The sequence below is a fragment of the Heteronotia binoei genome, chromosome 6 (assembly GCF_032191835.1).
Source record: "Heteronotia binoei isolate CCM8104 ecotype False Entrance Well chromosome 6, APGP_CSIRO_Hbin_v1, whole genome shotgun sequence".
Classification (NCBI taxonomy): Eukaryota; Metazoa; Chordata; class Lepidosauria; order Squamata; family Gekkonidae; genus Heteronotia; species Heteronotia binoei.
In genome coordinates, this window is record NC_083228.1 from 74,418,404 (window position 1) to 74,431,696 (window position 13,293).

Consider the following 13,293-nt stretch of genomic DNA (forward strand, 5'->3'; position numbering starts at 1 on the left):
TAAGCATTTCCCGTAACAGCTCCTACTATGTAATTTCTACATAGTTCAGTGTCTCATTTAAACATTTATGCCTTTTCAACTCTACAAAAGAAAGAAGCATTGCAGAAAATACATAAAAAGGGGGGAAAGGGGGAATTGACAGAATGGGGAAAACAAACAGAAAACAGTACAAATATATCAGTTATAATTCTACCTTCCAATAAAATACTAAAATCATTCTACCTACAAGTATAAAAATCTCCATATATTTTACCTTCCTTTCTTTCATTACCAGAAAAAAATCTTTTAATAAGCTAGTAATAGCAATATGAATATAAATATTTCTTCTTAAACACAAATAGGTATAACAAATTTTAAAAAAATTCCGAACTGTCTCAACGCCAAGTTTATCTGATTTAACTTAAGCCTATTATAGGCACAAATTAGATTGTTGGTTTGACAAAGTCCTTATTAAAACAAGCACATAAAAATAATATCACTTTAGTATAAGTAGTTTTCCTTAACAAATTACTTAGGATATAACTAAGTAATTTGTCTCTCAGTCTAAACCATTTCTCCAAAAAAGCATATTAAAAACAACATTACCAGGTTACCAAATCTACCAGATACACAATTATGCTATCTGCCTTTACAACTGTTAATCCAGCTCTTACCACAATATGAGCAATCTCACTAAGTAAGCATACTGTAGATACATCTACTATATAAAGAAATATGTTATCTGCACTCTTTAACATTAATCCAAATTGACTATATATTTAATTACAATTTTACCAGCTCTATTTCTTCCTCAAAATCTCCCTTTTTTTAAAAAAAATCGGATATCTGTTTATTATTAATAGTTACATGTTTGTTTGCCCACAAAAAAAGAACCAAAATTCATGAATCCTTCATCCCAATGATTAAAAACTTTTAAGTTCCTTTAATTTCTGCATCCATATTACATCAGAGTCAGCCCATTTGACCACAGCTTGCCTTTTAAAATCGCATACCACTTCTTAATCAGTTCCATATCCAGTCATTCACAAAAATAAAACAAAAATCCAATATCCTTCTTCCGGAAAGTTTTCCACATCTTGATTTGTTGATTGAAGTGTACCTTTTCTCAATATGGCCTGCCGCCTCAACAGAGGGAAGAAGAATTAAACACCATTTTCCCCTCTCCAATTGACTTCACTGGATCTTGATTTCCGGTCTTGTTTTAAAACTGCGACATAGGAGACCATTTTAATTTTCCTTTGTTTATTTCGGAGCATATCACTTTCCCCTTCCAATTTCACAGCCGTCAGCAGACTCTCTTTAGCACTCAACTCCTATTGGATTGCAATTTCATTAGCTTTCAACATAAAACAACTCATTTGGTCTTTAATGAGCTGCATAAATGAGACAAGATCTTGTTTCAGAGAGATGATATTTAAAAAGATAACTTTTTCATGAGACATTTTGCTAGGTAGTGCCATTTTCCTCTGATAACAAACTCAGTCTTTTAGTTCAGATTGTAAAATAGTTTCCAGCTCCTGCTAATCCACATTCCACAACAACTCCAGCTGAGATTTCAAATGTCGTTCTTTCAAATACAGTCAGGCGATAGAGACAGATCTCTCTGGAATATATCTCCTTTGTGTTCAGATCATATTGCAACCTAATAATAATCACTTTAGTATAAGTCTAATTATAATCCGGGTCGATTTTAGTAGTTATATTCAATCCAATTTAAATAGTTAAGACTGCTTGTAACTTTCCGAGGCCTTCTTTGTCTTCTTTTGAGCTAGTCTCTCATTGTTATGTAAAGTGACTCATCAAGGAATGGAATTAGAAAAGCACCTACTTGTTAAGTAGAATCTTCACATTAGGAGTAGAAAAACGCTACTTCAAAGGTGTACTGGAGAAAACAAAAGCAAAAAAGCAGTCGGGCGTTCTTTTTCTGCTGGTGCGCCAGCTTTTTATGGCTGCAGAGCCTCAGGACATAGAGGAGACACAGGGACAGCCACCGCTGAACCCCTCTCTCCCTGTAAAAATCCCATGCCTAAGAAAAAGCTTCTTCCGGGCTTTTTCTATGAGGGCATCACTTCTGTGACACCCCTCCAACAGCCAGACTCAGAGTTGCCGCAGGAGGACGATCTGTGAGCCCCTCTGAAGCCAAGATGATGGAGCCCGGAAGTCCGTTATTAATAAAGTTTTAATTACTGTACGAAAGGAGAAGTGTGATGCCTAGTTACATGTGGTTTCCCCCTGACAAGTTTTTCAAAACAAAATTAAGTCAGAGAGGCTGTGATCTGCAGCTGAAAATGAGGATTGGGTGAAGGGGTAGCCTAATCTGTTCCCTTCTGATAGTTTTCCTACTAAAATGTTCTTCCTAAGAAGGAAAATATCTGCACCATTTCCTCCATGGGTGGAAGATCAGGTGGGCAATTTTGACCAGAAAATATCTGAGGGGAAAAGAGGAAAGAGTTTTCCTTTTCTCTCTTTCCTTTTATTAAGATTTACAGCCTTTTGATGCCTGGTTTGCATTACAGAATAAAAAAAGGAGAAAAAAGTCAAATGTCTTATTATCTATTATCTAGCTTACCCTTGATCGACTGAGAGCCAGCTGTGTGTTTATGTAAAAGGGAGTACTTCTACTCCCTTTTTCATAAACTTCTAATCTCTACTTTTACATTTACTTCTAATCTCTACTATGGTTGTAAACCTTGTTGAAGTTTTGATCTCATTGTGAATACATTATATGTTTCAACAGCTAAAGTAGTTTAATTTAAAAAGCTGTCCTTACGCATGCATTGTTCTCTCCTTTTTTGAATGGGCTTGGATAGTAACTGTATGATTCACTGTGAGTCTGCAATAGCAAATGGTTGGTAAATTAGAATTTAATATAAATATTTGTACTTTAGTTTATATTACCCTATTTTAGCTTCTTTCCAGTTCACTTAAATTTCCACATTAATTAAGAGTTCTTTTTCTTGTATCCATGTTCTTTGGGTATCCTTTGGGTGTATTTTGGGTATCTTTTGGCAAATCAGTTTCTGCTCAGCTATGAGGCTTGCTTGGGCCAGTCACTTCCCTAACCTACCTCACAGGGTGGTTGTGAAGATAAATTTGAGTATCATTGTATTATGGGAATCAGCTGAGGAGGAGGAAGATTGGGGAAAAATAGTAAGTAAGTGTCAGCTGAGAGTCAAATTAAGTATTTTTTTCTTAATCTATTTCAAGTTACAAAATACTAGTTTTTGCTATTTTTATTTATTTATTTATTCGATTTATATCCCGCCCTACCCCACCAAGGCGGGCTCAGGGCGGCTCACAATACAAAAGGCTAACAAAAGATCAGTTTAAAATACATTAATAATTATACAATAAAATACATAAAAATACATAAAACTCACATCAATATGCACTATGCTACCTTTTCCTTAAATCAGTTCTTCAAGTATTCCAGTGTTCAATATTCTGATGTTCATAAGTTTAAATATTCAGGCATCCCTATATCAATTAGTTGTATGCCAACTGGAGAGGGCTGTTTTACAGGCCCTGCGGAACTGTTCAAGGTTCCGCAGGGCCCTCACCTCCGGCAGCTGGTTCCACCAACAGGGGGCTGCAATCGAAAAGGCCCTGTCTCTGGTCGCTTTCAGACGGGCCTCCTTTGGCCCAGGGATTATATGGAGGTTCTGAGACCCCGATCTCAGCACTCTCTGGGGAACATGTGGGGAGAGATGGTCCCTAAGGTAGGTAGGTCCCAGGCCATAAAGGGCTTTAAAGGTCATAAGACGGTATAAAAAGACGGTATAAAAAGTTTGCTGTTTAATAATGTTAAGCATTATAGGGATGGTGCAAATAAAATACTGACAATGGTTAAGAGTCCAAAAGTCATCCCCAGGAGTGCATATTCCTCAGCTCTCCACTTTAAGGGGATGTTGGCACCAGTCTTAACTATGGTTTAAAAACTAATCCAGGTCTAAAACTAAAAGCATTGAATAGTGGTTTTAGGTTCTGGGTGAGCAGTTAATATAGGTACAGTAAGTGTTCATACTTGTGTTTTCCTTGACTCAACTCAAGATAGAGGAGGTGGGAATTCACTCCTAAGAGACAACTGGAGTGCTGGTTTTCATAGTTTTCTCCCATTCTCTTAAACATGGTTAAGATAATCACTGTCCTCTGTATCTTAACCCACCAGCTATATGTATTTCAGCTTGCTGTTCCCCATCCCCTCATCTGAAGAAGTATGCATGCATATGAAAGCTCACATTATGAATAAAACTTTGTTGGTCTTAAAGGTGCTACTTTGTTCTACTGCTTCAGACCAACACGGCCGCCCACCTGGATCTTTCTGTATCCCATTTTTGGATGTAGCCAAAAAGATGCCGTTCTAGAATTGCACACTTGAAATAATGTGAATACTTTTGAGATAAAAAGTTCAGTGACAATGAATTTTGTACAAAAGCCATGTAATTATTAGACTATTAGTAGAACCAACCAAATTAACAAAACGGTGTGCAAGCAATCACGTTCCCCAGAACTCTTCAACAGGCAGGATAATTAACATTTTCTTCTGCTTATGCTGTTGTGTTGCATTACAGAATACAAAAGAGCCAATGGTTACTAAACATCCATGGTCTTAGATAGTGATTGCTGTATTTGACAAATGACACAATGATGAGGGCTAATCAGACTTTCCCAGCCTTGTCCCAGATGGAGTCTAATTCTTCATGCTACTTGGAATTATATTCATTTCATTTATTACGATTCAGAATCAGCCAACACCAACATGAGCACAAGCTAAACATAGGCTTTTAAATTTTTAAAATCTTCATTAAGCACTAATTTCAGTGATACAGGATTGTTAATAAAAAGCATCAACTGAACCAAAGCGCAAAATTAGGCTATCTTAAGGATTCTTTTCAGCATCTTCCATCCAGTTTCACATGATCTTGGAAGTGCATACCCATGGCAGTTAATCTCTCCCCCCACCCATCCACAGAGTTTAGTCTCTGCGGACACTGGGGGGATTTTTAAAAAGTACTTGGATTGTTCATTAAAAGTTTCACAGATGTGGGGATTGATCTAGGGAGCAGTGTGAGTTACTTGATCATAAAGTCTGATCTACTGATTTTCTGGCCTTCCATGATAAATTATTCTTAATGTTTGATAGCCATTATAAGAATGCCAGTTATTGTCAAGAAATCTGTGGCACAAAAATAATAAATGAGCATGACTCCACAAATACATTTTTTCAGTAATTGTATATTTTAGGAGTGAACATTTCGTGAAGTGTGGGGTCATACTATACATTCTGAATTGGTCACTGGATTGCAACAGAATATATAAATGCTTTTCTTGCGTTCCTATTGGGATATCGATATTTCATGCATGAATGCACAAGTTATTGTTCTGTAGTACTATATGCCTCTAAGCAGTGAATGTTGGTAATGTTGAGCATTATGGTTTACTGATATAAAAGGATGATACAGACAGAATGTTGGAACGGACTCAGACATTTTCGGAAATGCTCTTGATCTCGGCCTTGACCATGCCTTGTAGAGACTTCATGATAGATTGATAGGGTTGGTATAGCTGTAGCCAAATTAGATAGAACCAAAGTTTTGGATATGGCCCATGAATTTCTCCATTTCTGATATACACAAACACCGGACTATATGTTGTTTTATGTAGTAAATGTGTAGTAATTGGTACAGTTGAAATGAAGACCATTTTTCAACATTGGTTTTCCCTACTTGCTTTCTATAGAGTGTAGCTGGAAGAAAATGGCTGAGAATTCAGACTTAATAAAGACTAGAGCGTAGTATGAGACCGTATTTTGCAGACATCTCTTGAGTTCCCACATTTTTCATATGGGTCTGATATTGAGATCTTTGGCCATCTAGTGGCCAATACTTGACATATATAGACAGAAACTTCTTTTTAAAACAGTTCTTAGAAAGGTAACTGCAGAGTAAGCATTTTATGGGAAATAATAATGGGCTGAAGAATAACACATTTGAATTAATCTAATACTTGTGAATGTTATAAGTGGTGTAATTGGATGGTTATGGAATCTTTTTTGCTTCCCTACTTTGACTATTAGACAGTATTTTAAAGTGAGTTTTTCTGTTCAGCATCTTGTTCCCTTTACTGCTTGAGGATTTCTCTGTTACAAGACATGGTGATGACCACTGGTTTTGATATTTTTGAAAGAGATTAATGGAAGACTGGTCTGACAACTGCAATTAGTTGAGATAGCTAACTGGAAGTTCCATGTTGATAGGCATTATACTTTGGAACACCTAATACTGGGGACAGATAGAAGAGAACTGCTGTATTCATCTATCCTTGAGAACTCCACTGACAGGCCAGTGTTGAAACAAGATTCAGGATAGGTAGGTCCTTGTACTGATGCAGTAGTGTTGGGCTTATAAGGATGTGTTAACTGTTTACAAATAGTAAAAAAACATTTTTTAGCATGACAGCCTAGAAATATAGCATGTGTCCTATTTAGAATTATGATTTTCAGTTACTGTTATAGGGGAGAATAAATTCTAAAGAAGGTATTCAGTTATGTTGAACAATAAATACAAGAGAAAAATCCACAAATTTTGTTCAAGAGAACTGTTAAGGGTGTTAAGAATCAAGAATATTACCATGAATACTAGTTCCCTTATGACCATGATTAGGATTTTTTAAAAATGACCACAACACTAGTACTAGTAGTGTGCAAAAGATAGCATGCACCTTTTTCTGACATGAAGACTTACTTTGGAATATTAATGTATAGGCATTTTGTAAAAAATAAGTATTGAATTATGATTTGTAGCTTACTTACTGTATTTTCAGAACCAATACTTACATTGTAGAGTACCAGACCATTGTGGCAAGTCCTTAAAGAGATGGGAGTACCAGACCACCTCCTGAGAAACTTGTATAAGGGTCAAGAAGCAATGGTCAGAACAGGATGTGGAACAACTGATTGGTTTAGAATAGGAAAAGGAGTTCAACAAGGATGTATATTGTCATCCTGCTTATTTAATTTATATGCAGAATGCTGACCTGGATGAAGCAGAAGCCGGAATTAAGATTGCCGGGAAAAACAACCTCAGATATGCAGATGATACCACTCTAATGGCAGAAAGTGAGGAGGACCTAAAGAACCTCTTGTTGAGGGTGAAAGAGGAGAGCACAAAAGTAGACTTGAAACTCAACATCAAAAGATGATAGCATCCGGCCCCATCACACCTTGGCAAATAGAAGGGGAAGACATGGAAGTAGTGACAGACTTCACATTTCTGGGATCCAAGATCACTGCAGATGATGACTGTGTAGCCATGAAATTAAAAGACGTTTGCTCCTTGGGAGGGACAGCTATGGCGAATCTGGGCAGTATAATAAAAAGTAGAGACATCACCCTGCCAACAAAAGCCTGTATAGTCAAAGCAATGGTATTCCCAGTAGTAATGTATGGCTGTGAGAGCTGGACCATAAGGAAGGCCAAGTGCACAAGAATAGATGCTTTTGAGCTGTGGTGCTGGAGAAGAATCTTGAGAGTCCCTTGGACTGCAAGAAGATCAAATCAGTCCGTCCTAAGGGAAATCAACCCTGACTGTTCCCTGGAAGGTCAGATGCTGAAGCTAAAATACTTTGGCCACCAAATGAGAAGGGAGCACTCCCTGGAGAAGATCCTGATGCTGGGAAAGACAGAAGGCAAAAGAAGAAGGGGACAGCAAAAGATGAGATGGCTGGACAGCGTTACTGATGTAACAAACACGAATTTGAGCAGACTTCAGAGGATGGTGGAAGACAGGAGGATCTGGTATGACTTTGTCCATGGGGTCGCAAAGAGTTGGACTCGACTGTGCGACCGAACAACAACAGACCAATGTAGAGTACCAGCAGGGCCGGCGTGTGGGAGTCGGCGAAGTAGGCGACGGCCTAGGGCACCAGCTCCCACAGGGGCGCCTCCCTCCCTCTGTCACAATCAGCTGCGCCCCTTTCATTCTCACAATAACCATATGAGGTAAGTTAGGCTGAGAATATATGACTGGCCCAAGGTCACCCAGTGAGTACCGTGGCAGAACAGAGACTTGGACCTGTCCAAGAGTTGGACAGGACTGAATGATTAACAACTCCCAGATCCTAGTCTAACCACTGCTCCACACTGTCTTTTGTGGAGTGGCTGCTGTTGAACAATATAAAGCAGCTGTGCCTGGGTGAGATGTGCAAGTCATGTGGTTGTGAGTCAGTCACTAGGTGGATGTGGGTGCGTTTAGCCCCAGTGAGTCCTCCATCAAAGCCAAAACAGCCCTGGAAACAGCTCTGCTGCCTGCCCCTGCCTTTTACTGACAGAAACCAAGCTTATATGGCTGGCAATATCGTTGTGGTTTCCTAGCAATGACCACTGAGAACATTTATTTCTTAAAGCTACAGATGTTCCTTTTACCATTTGGAGGATTTTAACACCCCAGTTTTTGTTATTGTAGATTTTAGAATGTGAGTACAGGACTTTATTTCTGTGTTGGAACTTGAGTCTATCACAGAATTCAAATTTTTTAGATATCTATTCCTCTTCTGTGGTCTACAGTTAGGTCACTTTATCTATGGGAATTCTTCTGTCACCAAATTGTTTCCTGCCAAAAAAAATCCAAGTTCTTGAAAAATTTACACCATGGATTCTGAGTTAGGAAAAATGTTTTTCATTTATGCAAAATAGTCATTATTTGTATATTTTATATTTGCATTGTATGTTTAAGTATTTATATTTTCTTAAGCATTCTGAGCACTGTAGAGTACAGTTAGATTTTTATCTGAAGAATCTTGAAAAACCTTATCTTTCTAGAGCATTGTAAACAAACACTCACCTGGTAGCTTTGTTTTCTGCTTGTTGTGTTTAAACTGGTTTACAATTCAAAATAACTGTAACAAACAAAAAATATGCAAGGGAAGGGAAGAGGCATAAACAAATTATTCTGTTTCATAATGACCAGTTAGAATGTTCACAGCTGTAGACAGTTCTGATGGAAGCCATTTGGAAGGGAAGGAGCCAAATAGCTGGTTCTAGGCAGGCTCCCTCTGATGTTGCCAAATGACCCCTGGGCTTGGAATTGCTTGAATGACTAGGCAGGGTAGATTTTAAAACTGAAAGTTGTTTTGGAGGGTTTTTTGTTTGTTTGTTTGTTGACTGTTGATAACAGAGTGTGGCATGTGGATAGTTTGAAAAGTATACAAAAAGCAACTTCTTGTGAATTGTTTGTGTGTGTGTGGCTGCTCTAAAGCCAGTTACAAGCCAAAGATTTTAAGCAGTGGTGATTGTCACTGGTTCATGCCTTTTCTGTGCTACCATTTAGTCTCAGAGTTGTCAGTCTTCCAAACTTTATCTAAACAACTTTTACATGTAATATGTTCCCTTTTAATCTATAAATAGAGGAGGATTAAAGAGCAGAGGCGTTTTGAGATCAGACTCACCTTAAGGAAAAAAGGAACATGAATTTACTTCTTCACTCTCTTACATCATCCTGAGGTTGCCAGTTCTCAAATGTCCTTTCATCAGACTGAATACTAACATCATAATGAAATTTGATCTAGTCTTTTTGCTAACTCATCCTATTTGACACTGTATCTATCATAACTATCATATCTAATGTTTCAAAATAATTTAGTGTAGTTTATTATTGTTTGATTTTCAGATTTATTAAAACACATTAGATTTAAGTTGCAATATTTAAAATATATATTTTGTGGTAAATATGTTGGATTTTTCTCTCTGGACCTTTCCGTTCTTGCTTTTGCATTATGTTGATATCTTTCCTATCTGTACCTACTAAAATGGCTTTAATGCGGGGGGCAACCTTCTAGCGAAACTGTAGAACAAGTAATCCATGTAGTTGCTTGCAGTTTTTGTATTTATATGCATACAATGACTGAAGTTTTTTGCAAACTTTCCATTTGGAAATCTTGATGAACTAACCTCAGAGTGTTTTGTAGACTGGAAGATGAAATTTTGCATAGATGTAAATGCCAAGGAGACATGGCTTATAGTTCAGTCTTTGGTCTTTCTCTGCACAGTAGCTCCAGCAAATGCACACAACACCACTGTTTCAGTTTAAAGTCAGTTTGATTCTTTCTTTTTGACAGGGGAGTCCAGTGTAACTCCTTCAAGACTGGAGTGACACTCAGCATCTGCATCTGCCTCATGTGAGTTAAAATCTTGGCAGCAGCATTTTGCATTAGCTGGAGCGGCTGCAGATTTTTTTTTCTTTTCAGGAAGGCTATAAAATTGCTACTGTACATGTCTTGGCAGCAATGGTAACACTGGTGTGCATGGATATCCCATTTCTTACTACATACCTTCCTGTTAATACAATTTGTCTTCTCTTGTGACATGTACACTACATAAGGAAATCCATATTTTTTTGGAAAGTTATAGTGCAATCCTAAATAGAGTTACACCCTTCTAAACCCATTAATTTCAGTGGATTTATAAGGGTGTGTTTAGAATTGCACTGCTAAAGTACTTTTGAACCCTTAGCAGTATTTAATATTTGTATTGGAATTGATAAGAAAACAAGATACATGCTAACAGATGGTTTCTGTTTTCAACTTTGGCTATTTACAAAGGCATCATTCTGTTACCTCCCTGACCTGCAAAAGAAAATAAATCCCTCCTCTTAACAAACCCCCCAGATACCTTGGAATAAATTTATACTTTTTCTTAGTACTTGATGCTTTTAGTTATGTCTTGGGAATGTATCTTGTGAAGAACAGGATGAAGATGTGGTTTGCAGTTAAACTAAGAGTGTTCATGTAATATCTGCAGCTATTTGGCTTACTGCACAGGCAGATCATGCATGGCAACATCTGGTTGGCTGTCACATTATTTTTAAATGATAATCACCATAATATTTGGTTTGCAGAGATGCATTTCTGCACCACATTGTTTCCTAATAACAGAGCAGTTTTAGAACTGAAGATTAAGTAGCACTGAATAATACAGTTTACTTTTACATATAGAAAGTTACAGGCTCCTTTTCAATTATGATGCTGTTTCAGTGCCCAAGTGTTGTTCACACTGCTCGTCTTAGATACATTACTTGCTGGCTAGCTCATATTACCCAAATAAGCACTTCCACAGCTTGCAAGAAAATGTCATGAGCTTGTAACACAACTTGATTGATGTACAGTGTTCTGTGGTGTAGAGTGTTGACAGAAAGGGACACAAGCTCTGTAAATTCCAGCTTCATTCCCAGTTGTCCAATTAAAGGAAAACTTCTCTTGCCACAATAACCAGAGAGCAACATCTATATATCTAATTCTGAACCTGTCTGTAGTGTGGGGACTGGGGAGCAAAACAACCTGCACAGTGAGAATAGGAGAAGGTAGGAGGGATATTTGTATAAACTCAAGAGAGCAGCCAGACTTGGTGAAAAATCCAACAGGAAGTGATGGCATTAAAAGAAAAACCACAGAAAATCAGTTTTCTAAAAAAAAATTGGGAGTTGCAGATCAGTACTGTGTGATTGCAGAGGAGAGAAAAAAGTAGTAATGGGAGGCTTGAGGTATGTGGAGAATGCAGCAAAGAAGTGGTGATAAAGCATGCAGTGCCAAACAGTGGAAAAAATGGCAGTGGGTGGAGAAGGCAGTGTTGGAGCAAACAAGGGGGAGAAATTGGGGGCCAGTTGTGGGAAATTCCCTTCCCCCAGTGTGTCTGCAGATTCCCTGCATGTCTATAACTTATTTCCATCTTCAGAACAGAACTGAACTCCCAGTATGTGCATACTGAGATTTGTATATTAGCTGACAAGTAATTACTGAAGTGCTCTGTCAACAAGGGTGCAGAAAATTCACCCAGTATTGTGGATCCTTCTTCGCAAACAGGAAATTTCTCATCCCTCTGTGTGATGAAACAGGCTTGGTTGTCTTGCAGAACCTGTTCTGCCCACTTTCTCTTTCGGTTTCCACCTCCTGGAGGGAGCTGCTATTCTTCCTTCCACTAGGGTATTCATTGCCACCACCTGTTCATATTAGGAGTTCCCACTGAGAGAAGCAGAACTCTCAGTTCTCGTTCCTAGTTTTGAGGCCTAGCCTCAAGGTCTCCTGCTTCCACAGGGAACAAATACTGCTTTGGGGCTCCCCTGGAAAGATGGCCACTTGCACATTGCCCACTTCCCTCATCCCTGGGGGTCCCTCTTGCAAAATACTGTGCCCAGAGCAGTTGGGGAAACTATGTGGTACAGAAATCCACTTCCAGCATTAAAAGGTTAAAATATTTATTAAAAAGTAAAAGTTCACAAGCATCTGGGAATAATGTTTAGAATCATTGACTCTAATCTGGGAGAACCAGGCTTTATTCCCCACTTCTCCACATGCAGCTGTTGGTGTGCCCTTGGGTCTGTCACAAATTCTCTCAGATCTGTTCTTGAAAGAGCTCTTTCAGCCCCACCTACCTCACAGGGTGTCTGCTGTGAGGAGGGGAAGGGAAGGAGATTGTAAGTTGCTCTGAGACTCTGAATGAAGGGCAGAATATAAATCTAGTCTCTTTTCTTCTTCTACTTAAGCACAGCACCAGATCAGCAATTGGCAGAACAAAAGAAAGTGGATATAAATGCAATTCCTTCTGCCCATGTTGGCTAAACATACCCTGTCTGATGTTAAAATAGGGCATGTTTTACTTTTCTTAAGAAGTTACAACGTTCCCATAGAGGTCTTATTACCTAGGATACTAGATGGCCCAGAGGTTTGTCCCCATCTGACCCAGAAGTCTGTCCCCTTCAAAGAAGCAGCACCAAGAGAGACCTTTCTTCTCCAGTGAGGATATTTTGAAACACTGTTCCCTCCCAGGAACTGGTCACAATGTCACTCAGAGCACCCACTGGGAAATCTCTGAAAACATATAATCATAGGGTTGGAAGGGACCTCCAGTGTCTTCTAATCCAACTGCTGCACAATGCAGGAGATTCACAAATACCTCTTCTCCACACCCCAGTGATCCCTGTTCTATGCCCAGCAGATGGCAAAAAACCTCCAGAATCCCTGGCCAAATGGTCCTGGAGAAAAATTGCTTCCTAACCCCAAAGTGGCAATCAGCATTTCCTTGGGCATGTAAGAAAGGACCATGAGAGGTAAGCACTGATGCAACCCTTCCTGCCCTCTCTCTCATGATCTGCATAAGTCCACAGAATCAGCATTGCTGTCAGATGGCCATCTAGCCTCTGTTTAAAAAACTCCAAAGAAGGAAAGCCTATCTACCTCCTGTGGAAGCCTGTTCCACTGAGGAACTGCTCTAGGAAGTTAGGAAGTTCTTCCTTATGTTTAGCC

The 13,293-nt window shown here is 38.7% G+C and overlaps 1 protein-coding gene across 8 annotated transcripts in view; it reads left to right on the plus strand.

Moving 5' to 3' along the window:
* NT5C2 (5'-nucleotidase, cytosolic II) overlaps window positions 1-13,293 on the plus strand; it is a 122,270-nt gene that overhangs the window by 50,072 nt on the left and 58,905 nt on the right. For 5 of the 8 annotated variants that reach the window (XM_060241742.1, XM_060241744.1, XM_060241743.1 and 2 more), the window contains one exon: window positions 10,114-10,173. The exons of the other annotated variants lie outside the window; for them this stretch is intronic. The gene's annotated coding sequence lies outside the window, so the exon portion shown is untranslated. The remainder of the gene's footprint in view (window positions 1-10,113; window positions 10,174-13,293) is intronic. 8 annotated transcript variants of the gene reach the window in all.